The sequence below is a fragment of the Abrus precatorius genome, unplaced genomic scaffold (genome assembly GCF_003935025.1).
Source record: "Abrus precatorius isolate BTA unplaced genomic scaffold, Abrus_2018 Scaffold2, whole genome shotgun sequence".
NCBI classification, from domain to species: domain Eukaryota; kingdom Viridiplantae; phylum Streptophyta; class Magnoliopsida; order Fabales; family Fabaceae; genus Abrus; species Abrus precatorius.
Genome location: NW_020874362.1, coordinates 39,165,840 through 39,180,051, shown reverse-complemented (window position 1 = coordinate 39,180,051; position 14,212 = coordinate 39,165,840). Strand labels below are relative to the sequence as shown.

Sequence of the window (14,212 nt, the reverse complement as noted above, 5' to 3'; positions counted from 1 at the left end):
ATGAGAATGACTTGGTATGGCGAGTAACTGGGGATGCGCGACGGGATCGACGAGAAGGGAAGTTGGCAGCTAACTGGGAAGGACCCTTTCGAGTAGCGATAAGATTAGACAATAGAGCATACAAGTTGGAGACATTGGAAGAAAAGCTTATACCGAGAACTTGGAATGTGACACACTTGAAACATTAATTTAGTTAAAGACTTGTAATTTGTAACCGGTGTACTCTTTTCCTCGCCCAAGTTTTGTTCTCTTAAAAGAAAGTGAAAAAGGGGTTTTCCTAGGAAGTTTTTTAACGAGACACCTTATCAATAAAATACTCCTTCTCAGTTATGGATTTAATGCGTCAAGATTTCTTTCAAGCAATCATTTGAATTATTTAATTTCCCTCCCGAGTATCCCTACTCGGCCAAGGATAAATCATTATTTAATTTCCCTCCGAGTACCCCTACTCGGCCAAGGATGAATCATTTAATTTATAGAGTTATTAATTTATCGATAAATTAATAATTATTAATTTAAAGAGTTTTTAAGTAATTATACTGTACATACCAAACAAAAAGGCAAATTAATCTATGCCTCTTAGAATTACGTTGCAGCGAACCTGGAGACTCAACGTACAGTAAATTAGTAACTACATTACATATGCATTGGAAATCAATAATGACTTTTGAAGTACAGTAAATGTAAACAAGAGGAACAAATGTGTTCAATGTATTCTTAAGCAAGTTTGGCATATATAAATTACATGAATGTGTTAGAGTATTCTCAAAGGTGTTGCAAAATCAACTATGTCAGATCAAATACGTAAGGAGTTGTGTGAGTATAAGAGAGATAATCCTGCAAGCACACAAAAAGACTTGCAGAGATGGCTTGATGAAAAATTTCATTTGAAAGTAAGTCAAGGAACAATATCAAACACACTTAAGCGGTCAGATGACTATCTCTCTGCTAAAATAGAAAAGGGAAGAGCAGAGATCAAAAGACACAAACTAGCAAAATATCCTGACATGGAGAAGGTTGTTTATGAGTGGTTTCTCCAGCATCAAGAACGTGTGAATATCACAAGAGAATTAATTTTGCAGAAGGCAAGAGATACAATGAAACTCGTGTACCCTCATGATGATTCAGATTTTAACTTCTCTATAGGATGGCTTGGGAAATTCAAGCACCGATATGGCATAAAGTCATTTCGTCGTTTTGGCGAGAGTGGGTCTGTTGATATACAAGACATGGAGCAGAAATTGGTATCGATTCGGGAGAAAATTGATCAGTTCCCTATGAAAGATGTTTTCAATATGGATGAAACTAGGTTGTTGTATAGGCTACAAGCTGATCATTCACTGGCAACAAGACAACTTGAAGGAAGAAAATAAGATAAAGAAAGGCTGACGGTAGTTATTTGTTGCAATGAAGATGGCTCTGAAAAAATCCCTCTATGGATTATTGAGAAATATGCAAAGCCTCGTTGCTTCAAGAATGTCAACATGAATAGCTTGAATTGTCAGTATCAAGCTAACAAAAAAGCATGGATGACTAGTGTGCTTTTTGATGAATATGTTCGTTCATTTGACCAAATGATGCATGGTAGAAGAGTTCTACTTGTGGTGGATAATTGTCCAGCACATCCAAGAAATATTAAAGGGCTAAGAAACGTTAAGTTGTTCTTCTTGCCACCCAACATAACATCAAAGATTCAACCTTGTGATGCTGGGATAATAAGAGCTTTCAAGATGCATTACCGTAGAAGGTTTTACCGCAAAATATTGGAAGGTTATGAGGTGGGACAATCTAATCCAGGGAAGATAAATGTCCTTGATGCTATCAATTTGGCAATCCCAGCTTGGACGATAGATGTTCGAAAAGAAACAATAGCGAATTGCTTCCGACACTGTAAAATTCGTTCAGATAGTGACGTTGCAAGAAATTTGGATGAATCCACTTTTGATGAAGAAACTCAAGACTTCGAGACTATGATCAATCAATGTGGCTATCGTAATAAGATGGATATCGACAATCTAATGAACTACTCAGGTGAAAATGAAGCATGTTCGGAGGTTCAGAGTTTAGAAGATATTGTGGGTACTATCATTGAGAACAATGCAGAGGATGACGACGAAGATGATACAGTGTCTTTGGAGCCTGTTACGCGAAAGGAAGCACTTATGGCGTCGAACACTCTTCACAACTTTATGATACAATACAAAAATACAACACCTGAGCTATTGGATGCAATAAGAAAAGTTAGAGATGAGCTCCAAATAGACTTGAACTTTAAAGGAAAACAGACAACTATTGAATCATATTTCAATAGAGTGTAATATATTTTTTTTCAGTTTCTATGAATTATTAATTTATGATTTTCTTGGGACCGAAAATTATAAAGGGATCTCCCGAAAAATTATTATCTTATTATTTTATCGAGTTTTTCAATTTTTTATATTGGCCCAAGTCGGGACCGGATAAATTTATTATTTTATAGAGTTTATTAATTTATCGAGTATTAATTTAAAGAGTTTCTACTGTATCTCTTTCTTGGGTTCTTTGCTTTTGCCCTTGTCCTTGCGCTTCTTTGGTTGATTTTTCACAAGGACTAGGTCTTGGAGAGGAGGGCGAGGCTCGGACACATTGGGAAGATGATCAAGTTGAGGGTGTCGGTGTTCCTCAATTGGTGTACCTTCTGGTATCCTTTTCTTCAAAGTATGACAAAAAGTCGGCACGTCAACACCTTGTTGAGCCATCAGACCTGCAATTAAAACAACAAGTCAAATCAATACAAATTGAATTAAAAAACAAGTATGGGAATGAAACGTACCCTCCATGTCAAGGCGAGGATGAGGAGATTTTAACATTAAGAGTATGTGTCGGGCAGGAAGTTCTCGGGGTAGAGACTTCAAATAATCCAAAGCTGACAACTCCCTAGCTGATAACAAGTCCTTAGGAATCCAGTCGTATCGGCGAGGCACTCGGGTCCAGTGGAAAGGAAAAAGGGGATTATTTTCACTATCAAAGAAAAAATTCCTACCTACAGGGTGGACGGTTACTTTGAAGTAACCGGTTTTAAAACCCTTGAAAGACGAAGCGTAGGGCTTAAACAATGGCAATTCTGGCTGCCTTATTAAAGATATCCATCTTGCCAAGTCTGATGGATGAGTACAAAAGAAATAAAGAAATAAGCATACACTAGGTTCTATATAATGAAATTTACAAAGTACTCTACAGGCTTGGATAGCCGCCCACCTATTCGAATGGAGTTGTGTCAGCGCCACATATAAAACCCTTAATACTCCCATTTAAAAGTCGTCAAAGGGCAATTTTATACCCAGTTCTCTAAACATATACTCATATACAAAGAAGGTATCGACCATCTTGGCACCCCCTAGAAAAACAAATTCAGGGTTCTCGGTTTCATTCCCTCGACAAGGGTCAATGGATATGGGATAGGGATCAGAAGGTTCCCATAATGAAATATCACAATGGTCCACGAAAGATTGAAGACTCCTATTTTTATTAAACCAAGAGAAGTAGGCGGCTACTTCACCGTGTACTCACTCGTATCCAGGAACTATACAAGGAGGGAATACTGGTATTTCCCTAGGAGGACTCATGCTTCGAAGAAGCTCAGCAGAGTCAGAGTCAGTTGACTCAGATGATTCGGCCTCGTCACTACATTCTCTAAGGTGAGTTTCTACTTCTTTGGTTACCCTATTCGGCCTTGAAGAAGTTTTCACCCCCTTCGGTTATGTCGGCGTTCTGTTCATCAACACTAGTCGGCATAGATGAATCCGACAACGAGTCCTCCCATTCTAAGGATTTGGCCATGGTTTAAATAAGGAAAGGAAAAGAAAACAGCATACCTCACAAGTAGTCGATTTGGAAGACAGAAATTTGAGTACCCTTCGGTTTGAAACAACAATAAATACTATTCGGCTTAGAGAAAAAGTGGAGAACAAAAGACTTGGACCACCATATACTTATAGGAGAGGAGCGGTCGGGTATACGAAGGGTCATCTCCCTTCTGAAATGTTAGATCCTTTCCAGATCAACGGTTAAGAGCGGGCACCCCTTCGTCTTGCACACACACATCGAAAAAATCCTAAAAACCCTGAGTTCTAGAATGATCTTTTTTTATTATTATTTATAATTTATCTTTTATTTTTACTTTTTCAATCTACACCACTTTTTTGAAAAACCGAATACCCTTTAATATGCACCCCGGCCCACTAAAAAAGGTTACAAGTATTTTAACCGAATACCTTATTCGGCCTAGTTTGCATCTCTTCAAACCGAATACCCCCTCGGTATTCCTGATTCGCCATTTAAACTAAATATCTCCCTTGGTATTCTGCCCTCCTAACAAACCGAATACCCCCTCATCTATCTGTTTGATAATTGTCCGTCTTTAAAAGCCCTTACCTCGTACCTCTTCGGGCTTGGGGGGCTAGTGTACTGGAAAGGTGATAATCATATTTTAGTGCATCTTTCTTTCCATGTTTTGGGTTTAATTGAGCTTCATTAGTGCATTATTTTGATGTGTTAGCTTAGATTTGTGTTAGTAAGTAATTTAGGATTTAAATATAAATCTTTCTTAATTCCTGCCATAATTTCTTATTTTGACACAGTTTCTTGCAAAGACCATATCTGGAGCTACACTACTCAGAATTGGACAAAATTAGTGTCCTTGGAAAGATAAGACAGAGATCTACAACTTCTCTGTTGGGAGAAAAGCTCAGTTCGAGCATCTTCAAGTCCAAAATTGCGTCACAATGTTGCGGCCCTGCACTAAAATGTTCAAAATTTGATTGTATTGTTGATTTTACTTAGTTTGGGAGTTGGGTCTTAATTAAGCCCAATTATTATGTCTTTTACTTAGTTATGTGTTTAGGAAACTCATTAGGGAGTTCGGCCTTAATTAAGCCCAATTATTTTATCTTTAAATAGAGGTTATGACTCTATGTACGAATCCTTATTTTTTTATTTTCCCGCTCATTATTTTTCAGAATTCAAAAAGTCTTTATTTTGAATTCTTTCCTTTATTTTCGTCTCTCTAACTTCCATCTTTTCGTATTTTTTGGTTTTGGCCGAAGAAAGCATGATCATGAAGTAAGGCTAATCCATCAATCGGTTCAAGGTTTCAAAAACTACATCGCATTTGAGTTTCGGGTTAGGTTATATCGAATTCTCGCTCTTCCTCCTCTTTTCTGATTAGGATAATTACGTTTTTCATGATATTGAATTTTTGTTTGCATTCTAAACAGAGAATGAGAATTTCAGATTTGAAATAAATGAATTCACATAATTCTATAAATCAATTTTTCTGAATTTCATTAGAGCATTGGGTTTGCGATTGCAGTTCTTGTTTTGATAGAATTCATAATCTAGATTTAGATTTTGGGTTATTAATGTCGTATTAAATTAGTGTTGATTGGAAATTCATTAGAATTGTATTCATGTAACAATGAGAATTGCATTGTAGTGATTGAGATCTTGATTTGGTTGAACTTCATATTTCGTTTTGTTAGAATTATTCTTTGTTCTTTTCTTTTCTGTTGTTTACAATTTAATTCAAAACAATTCATCCCTGAGTTAATCTGAAATTACATGATGGAACCAAAAACAGAATGTATCTTATGTCTTTGTGAGATGACCTAGGTTTACTCCTTCTATTGCAAAATTTTTAAGAAAATCTAGTTTGTTTGATACCATTGCGACATGGTTATCAAAAGGGAACTGTTCGGTCCTATATGTAGAAAAAGTAAATCGAATACCTATTCGGCCTAGTTTGGCCGAATACCTAGTTATCAGGATTACAAGGTAATTGACCCAATTAAAAATAATAATTAGAGTATTATTGATATTAACTAAAAGGCCAAAATCAAGGCTGACTTAGCAGACCCATTAGCCCATAATAATGTCTATAAAAGGAAGGTAGGAAGTACAGGTAAAGGGGGACTTTCATTATTAAATAGCATTTATTGCTCAGAACCGAATCCTAACTTCAGCATCGGAGTGCCTTTTACAGGTACCCTCCCACGTCAGCAACGGTCAGAGAAACGTCATCGCTACAGATCAGAGACTTGAAGATTAGTGTTTCCCAAGCAGGAACAAAAATTGATGTAGAAAATCTTGATCTGTATATTTCTATCCATGTTATATAAAAAACAACCTTACTTGAATATAATATTCATCAAATCTCGCTATAGTGGAATGCCTTGTGATAAAAAAAATTCCTCAACTTTAGTAGTTTGTACCAAATGTGTATATAAAAAACAAACTTTGCTAGAAAGGAACAATGTTGCAAGTACAAAGTAGTTTCCTGCATGGTGATGGGATGTGTTTTGAGTTTGCAATCCGTAGCATTTGACAGATTGATTAGATAATGAGGTAAGAGGGAAATATGTAGTTTTGTTCCCTGAAAATGGAATAGATAGAGAGACAATGGAACGTGGGGCAAGCGAGGAAGAAAGCGTGAAAGGTTCAGAAAGCCAAATTGTAGAACCCCTTAGAAACAGGAGCAGAGTGGTCGACTTGGGTGAATTTTTCGATGGAAGGGGATTTAGAGATGAATGAAGGGAACTTTCTAAAAGCTTCTTCGGAGAAAGAGGTAAGTTGTTCTGGCTAGGGAGTTTGGGATGGTAATTGTTGTAACCTTGATATTGAGTGCGCTTTCTATTGCTTCACTTTCTTTTGCTTTGAAATCGAAGGCATCTTTTCAGGTTGCCTACAACGAAACATCATTAGAACTAGAGTTGTCAAAAAACTCAACTGGCTTGGCTCTATCCCTAGCCCATGTAAGTTAAGGCTAAAATGTCCAATAAATCAAAATCCCTATGAGCCAAAACATCTACATGATTCACAAACACAATATGCAAAATCTACGATTTTGATAAAATTTAACTTCTATACCTGGGCATGTTGATGCAATCATAGGTAGGCTAAATTTACTCTTTTGTTAGCACTCTCATCAAATGTTTGCAACTAGTAAAAAAAAAACTCGAGTGGATTTCAGTGACAATTAAAAGTAAATTGGTTTTACTTATTTTATTCAATCCTTTCCACACAACTAGGGCTTATTGAAATGTCTAAATAACTATTTTGAATGGATTATTGCTACTGTGCAAGGTAAAAAAAAAAGATGAGAAACTTTAACAACAACAAATTGTTTTTTTTTCTTGGACATAGGAAGAAATAAGAACACTTTAAGATTAAAGCAAGGTAATTTGGAATGAAGAATCTCATACTTTAGTAAAAAATGTCAACCACAACACTATTCTATGATTATAATAATAATAACATAATAAAGTGAGAACAAATGAGAACAAGATAAAATTAGAACAAGGACATTTAATATATCTGAGCAAAGAAAAAAGATGTCCTTCAACTTATTAAAAGATATAATTTTAGATAAAATCTACAAGACCTAATTATTTAACTGAAAACCAAATAACTACTTAATAAACATCTTTCTGGCTTTCTTCTATTGCTACTCTTGTAAACTTGTCATTTGGCCGCATAAATAAAGCACAAAACAAAGACTACACATATTTTAATTTATTATAAATAGCATGGGACTGTTGAATCAATGTTGATGGGACAGGCATGACTCGAGGCCAAATTCAATAACGAATAATGTACTTGAATTAGGCTTTGGCACTGCAAACAGGTTACACTACCCTCTCGTACAAAATTTTTCCATGGAGTCATTAACATTTAACAATATATCATGAAATCAATTGGATCTTCCCATTTTATTATTCAATATATAATGATTATTGGTTTATTATTTTAACTTTTTATTATTTTAACAGGTATACATTCTGAGCTAATATAACAATCAAATTAAATGGCTTTTATTTTCATTTTATTGGTTGGTATCTTGGTGATATAGTTATGAAATATTAGTATAAATATACAAGTTTTATACTGACATTATAGTATACTAACTAAAAATTTTGACATATAGTGTGGTTAATTCTGCCGCAATAGAGAATATTCAATAAAGAAAAATTTGCCGTTCTGTTTCTTTCTTCAAGAAGAACTGAACCAGTTCCTTACACATTCCTCCAAACAAAAAAGGACTGGATGGAGGATTTTTTTTCCCGTCAGCAGTTTCAGGTTCGGAGGAAGAAGGGAAGGTGCCAAATGATGAAAACAACAGTTGTTTCTGGAAATTTGAACGTGGGTAACAAAAGACTAGCAGAGTCCAGTATGTCGCTGGCGAGACGCTGGTTTGCACAGAAAACTCGAACATTTGTCACAGAGGCTGGACAACTTGAGGCACGTAGAAGGATGCGGAGATGGCATATCTTCAACCCTCGATGTAAATTTCGTTGGCTGGAGGCGAGAACATTCTCCATCTTTATGTAAAAAAGGGACGAATAGGAACTGGAGGTTTGTTTCTTGAAAAGGTATTCAGACTCTTTAGGCCGAAAGGTAATGGGTGTCTCTAGCCCAACTGGCCAAGTACTTTTTTTAATAGATTGGGAAGGGCCCAAGTACCTATTTGCTTTTACGTTCCGTTCAACTCACACTTCTCTCGTAATAAGAGTCGAGGGGTAATAAGCTATTCTTCTACAACGACTGCTCAAAATCGAATGTGTAATCCTCAGCAACGTTGTACCTTTCCAACTAGTCCCATTGTCAGATTTTGTTGTGAAAGCTGCTGGTGGGGGGGGGGGGGGGGGGGGGGGGCGTGTATCAAGGTGCAGGTGTAATAGTAGGGATGATAGTGCCTGGGTGGCCCTCCACGTATTGGATTTTTGGGGTTTATCCTGTGTATTTGGTCAATGACCAAGGACTCAAATATTTTGAATACAGCAGTTAACAACACCAAGTGGAAGCGGGGAGGGGGGGGGGGGGTGAGTGTTATGCAATAATGACAAAATGTGTAAGTTGGTTATAATTGGAAGAGTGTGTGTAGCATGTGAAGGGATATATAAGGAGATAGTGGTGATACATGAGGGGGAGCGTTGCATTAGTTTGTTGTAAAACTGTTTAGCTAGGCAGGAAATGCACAAAGCATTACTCTAAAGGAGCAAAGAGCTATGGGCTGGTTAGGGTTTATCTCTACTAGAGTATTTGTTCTGTACTCATTTCAATCAATACAATTTCTTCTATTTCTTGTAATACATTTGAGGGTCTTATCAATTTATGCAGGAGGCTATGCGCTCATCATTGGAGGATTACAATAAGCAAATTGAACAGCTGAAGGAAGAGATGAATGATGCAACTCGTGGTGCTGACAATATCAGGAATTGATATCAGTGCACTTGCTCAAAGATGCACTGTTATTGATCGAGATGAGAATTGTGGGGTATTGATCTTTCTGAGACAACTGCACCTGCTGCTTTTAAGTTGTGCAGTTGTTTACTTTTGTACTAGTGTACCATAATTAATTAAGATCAATCTTCCTTAAGTTTTCTGAATTTATGCTCTCATTTGAATTGACTTTTAATCTGACACACTAGGTTTGTCGGAGAAAAATTTTAACCGCTGGCAGGGAGTTTGGCATGGGTCATGGTTATACATCAGTTGGACAAATGGCTCCCTTTTATGTCTTTCCATGTGGACATGCGTTCCATGCCAATGCCTGATTCCCCATGTGACTCGTTGTACAGTTGAGGCTCAGGTAAGTATACTACCTTTTTCTCATATTTCTGCCATCTCATTGTGACTATTTTATCTTATGCTACCTGAGTTTATTTATTGTTTTCAGCGGTATCCACATTATTATCAAAACCAATAAGCTTTATTCAAAATAAAGAGACCAGTGAACTGTGCATTGTTTCAGATGAGTTGAACACAAGTGTTGAAAGGATACAATGATAAAATCTCTAGCTGTTTAACATAAAAAAATTGGATAGGTTGCATAAATGATATCTTAACTTTGTTAATTGTTGCATTAAGTTCATTAAAATGACACAATACACTGAGACTGGGCATGAGAATGCTTTTTGGACCCTCAAATTTGGGTTGACCATGCTGGTTTAACATATGGAAATAAGTCAATCACAATATGAGCTATTTAGCAGCTTTGGTTTGTTAGATAATAGAGGGCTAGCTATGGCATTTAGTAATCTCATTGGGTCCTGTTGAATTTAGAGGGACGGATTTAGGGGGAGAGAGAACATAATCTTTATACAAATTATTTAGAGAATAGAAATGCTTTCTAATTCAAGAGAAATGAAGTACATGGGATCTGCATATCATTCATATATAGACTCTTAATAGACTTAGCGGAGACAATTTGCAGGCTAATGTTGAGTGCAATTCCATACCCATGAGTACTAAATGCATTTTATCATGAGATACGTTACATTCTATTTCCTAAGTGCATTAATTACAAATATTTCCAACTTCCAAGAAGCTTCTAAGAATGAAACTGTCTCGAAGAATGTAGTTGGTAATTTGTTGTACTTACCTTTGGATATGAATGTTACATGCCACCAATTTGTTACTACATGTGGTCATAAATTGGCATTGTTAGTTTTGTATCTTAAAGAAGCTGTGTTTGTTCATTAACCTTTGTTACTGCCCAAAATGAATCGGTTCAAAAGGTCAGCTGCTACATCAGTTGGCACATGGGCGGGCCCAAGGTTTGGAAAGTTTGCACTGGGAAGAAATAAGGGGAGGAATAGGCAGAATGTTGAGTTGGCAGAGAGAGAGGACAGCAAGAGGGTTGTTACTGATTTGTGGTTAATGGTTAGCATATTGGTGGGTGTGTGGATTGATACGGCTTAATTGAAGTACTACAAGTCATGATCTTGTTATAAGATAAATGTAATTAAGAAATAGTTAACTTATTTCTGGTATTTTAGGCATTGGAGTCTCGGTGTCATAATTAATTCGAAGAAATATTGGGGGATAATTTTGAGATTGTACATCAGACTCTTATCATCTTCTTGTTCTCAATAATAACATACATTCATCGGAATTCTTTCTACTCTATAGGATTCCCTTTCTTACATAGTTCTTACAAAATGGTATCAGCCTGTTCTTCCAGCACCCACGATTGGCATAATCCACACACTTACAAGCAGCAATGAAAGATTTGGAGGAGAAACTGGAAAAATAGACTCACGCTCAGGTTAGAGGCACGTTTGATGGAAATAGCAGGGAATATGCAACAGTCCTTGGGCGATTCATTGAAGACCACTATGCAGGAATTGTTCAAGACTTCAGCAAATTCAAAAGCACATGTTCAACCGCAGCAGATTCCCCCAAGAATTGAAAGAATCCACACACAGTATTCTTACAGTACACGTTTGGCAGCATTGATTTTCTAAGATTCAATGGGGAAAATGTGAATCAGTGGATCTACCAATATGAGACTTATTTCTTGATTGATGGAACACCCGAGGATGTCAAGGTTAAACTTGCCATTGTTCATTTGGAGGGCAAGGCATTACAATCTTTTCCATCTTGGAAAGAATACACCATATTCATTATTGAAAGATTTGGGGACATGTGCGATGACCCATGGCTGAGTTGATGGGGATTAGATAGAAAGGTTCGGTAAGAGAATATTATGAAGAGTTCGATGCAATCATTACTCGTTTGGAGTTATCAGAGGAGTATGCTCTTAGCTGTTTCTTGGGAGGCATGAAGCAGGAGGTTTAGATGATGGTTCAAATGTTCCAACCACAAACTATCGAAAGGCCTTTGCTTTAGCCAAGGTATATGAAGCAGCAAATCAACAACTCACTACCATAAATTCCTTTCAGAAATTCACTCAGAATCTGACGCGATAAACTATCTATTATTTTTATTTTTTTATAAAATTTTATAAAGTTGATATATTTAATAAAAATATTTAAACTAACATTGGATCGATCAATTTCGAATTTCATGAAAAATTATTCAGTAATATAAGTATTTAAATTTAACATTTTATATCAATATGTGAGTATATATATAATTTTTATTTTTATAATTTTATGTATTTTATTATATTATATTAAATAAATAAATGCATAAATTTTATAATTTCATTTATTTGGTTGGTCTATTTAACCTCACTTATCTAGTATATCATCACTGTACTTATACGAGTCACATGTACCTATATTTCTAATCCTATGTCACCTAATCTTAATAAACATTTTTTATTTGAGTAAATTGGATAAAAATAACCTTAAAAAGGGAATATACCAATAGTAAAATAATTAATAATTCTTAAAGATAAAGACATAATATAAAAAATAGAAATTGATATTGTTTGACCTTTTAAATAAAGAAATAAAATAAATTATTTTTCTAAAAGATAATGGATAATTAAATAAAAAGTAATAGTTATCTTTTCGAAAGATAAGTTAAAATTTCAATTTGTAAATATTTATTAATTTTTATTAAGTTCACAAGTTATTTTTATTTTACTCATGAATTTTGTAACATTAAGTATTATATTTTACAATTTTTATCATGACAATGTTGCATTTATTTTTTTAACACATTAAATCTCATTTAAATAAATCATTTTGAGTATTTTGACATCAAATGAATTAACAAAATTAGTGAGCGTCATTTTACATTATCAGTTTTATGTGTTAATTATCACTTTTAAAATTTTTATTGAAGATGTTTTTAAAATAATTTTATAAAAATAAATAAAGAAATAATAATAACAATAATATGATATATTAAAATATAAAAAATCATCAACAATACAAGTAAAAATCAAATAAATATACAACTTAATTTGATAATAAATTATTATGTTTTATTTAATATTATTTAATAATAATAATTCATTCTAAATATTTAATATCATACAAATTTAATTATTATTTTTTTATCTATTTTTAAGAAATTTTATTTTTTATTTTTTATTAAAAAATATTATATAAAATAAATATTGTTAATAAATTATAATAATTTTTTAAAAGTAGTTAGCTCATATGTTATGTTAATTTTATACTTTTTAGTCATATAAATTTTTACATTGTGAGCTTTTTACTTTCATAAACTTTTTAGTCTTAGCTCATGTGAATTAAAGTAAAATTAGTTAAAGTTAACACATTTTATATATCTAGTTAGAATTATAATAGTGAGAAATAATACAACTTTTGACAATAATAAAAACACACGACATTTTGACCGCACATAAGGAGAGAGGGAGACAAATGCGAATTCTTTACTATTTTAGCTTGGCTGTTTTCTTGGGCCAAGTCCGTAGCTTATGATTATTTTCTAGATTTGTTGCCCCATACATAGAATATTTTAGTGGGTGACTACTTTTTCGACTGAAGGTGCTTTATTCAAGAAAGTTGAAGAGAAATGACATTAATAGACTTCGTTAACATGAAAGCAGTAATTGAGGTCCGCCTAATAGGTTGTATTCCATCTACATGAATATTGTTGGAGCTCTCTTAATAAGAATACTATACATATGAATATCTCTTTATTATACTGGATGAGTACGAGAAATGTTAATAAAATACCCTTTGACACTTACTCTTTTAGTTATTGGACTAAATTTATTCAGATTTATAAAAATTATGTAACCTTTATTTTTTTATTTTTAATTTAATAATTTTTTATATTTTTGTAATTTTTAATAAATTTTAACAAAAATTAAGAGTGTATTAAAAAAATATTCATAGAGCGTTTTACGCAACTTTTTCTGCATTAAATATTATTAAATATAATACTTTTAATAATTTACTTATTAATTTTTAAAAAAATGATTTTTAAATTTAATATTATTTGATATAATAGAATATTTATTATTAACAATAAAAATATTTATTTTTTAAATCTATAAAAATTAAAAATAATATGGTTTTCGTACTCTTTTTTGAATGTATCAAATACGGCTTTAGCATTTTGATAACAGCTCAAAGGTACATTTCGCTCAGAAGTTTCCTCAAACTTTTACAAGCACACAAGACGAAGGATTTGACCTTTTTAAGTCCAATTTTAATTTAAATAAAATTAAATGTACCCAAAAAAAAAAAATGAATAAGAAAAAGATGGCATTTGTTGTACTCAAACTCCCGTTGAAAACTGACTACAGATTTTGCGCTTATTTTCAGTTCATTTTGTCTCCACGTCTCACGTTGACTATACACAAGTGCTATCTTATAACGTAAAAAAAGTGAAAAGCACAAAGGCAAATAAGTAAAAAAAAAAAAAAAACTATCATTGTTAGTTAGGTTGAAATTGAAAGCAATAATAAGAAAGAGCTTTGAAATTATGAAACCATGGATGGTGTCGT

The 14,212-nt window shown here is 33.8% G+C and overlaps 1 pseudogene; it reads left to right on the top strand.

The window, feature by feature from the left end:
* The first annotated feature begins 770 nt into the window (after positions 1-770).
* On the top strand, positions 771-2,318 carry LOC113859215 (annotated as a pseudogene).
* Positions 2,319-14,212: the final 11,894 nt, after the last annotated feature.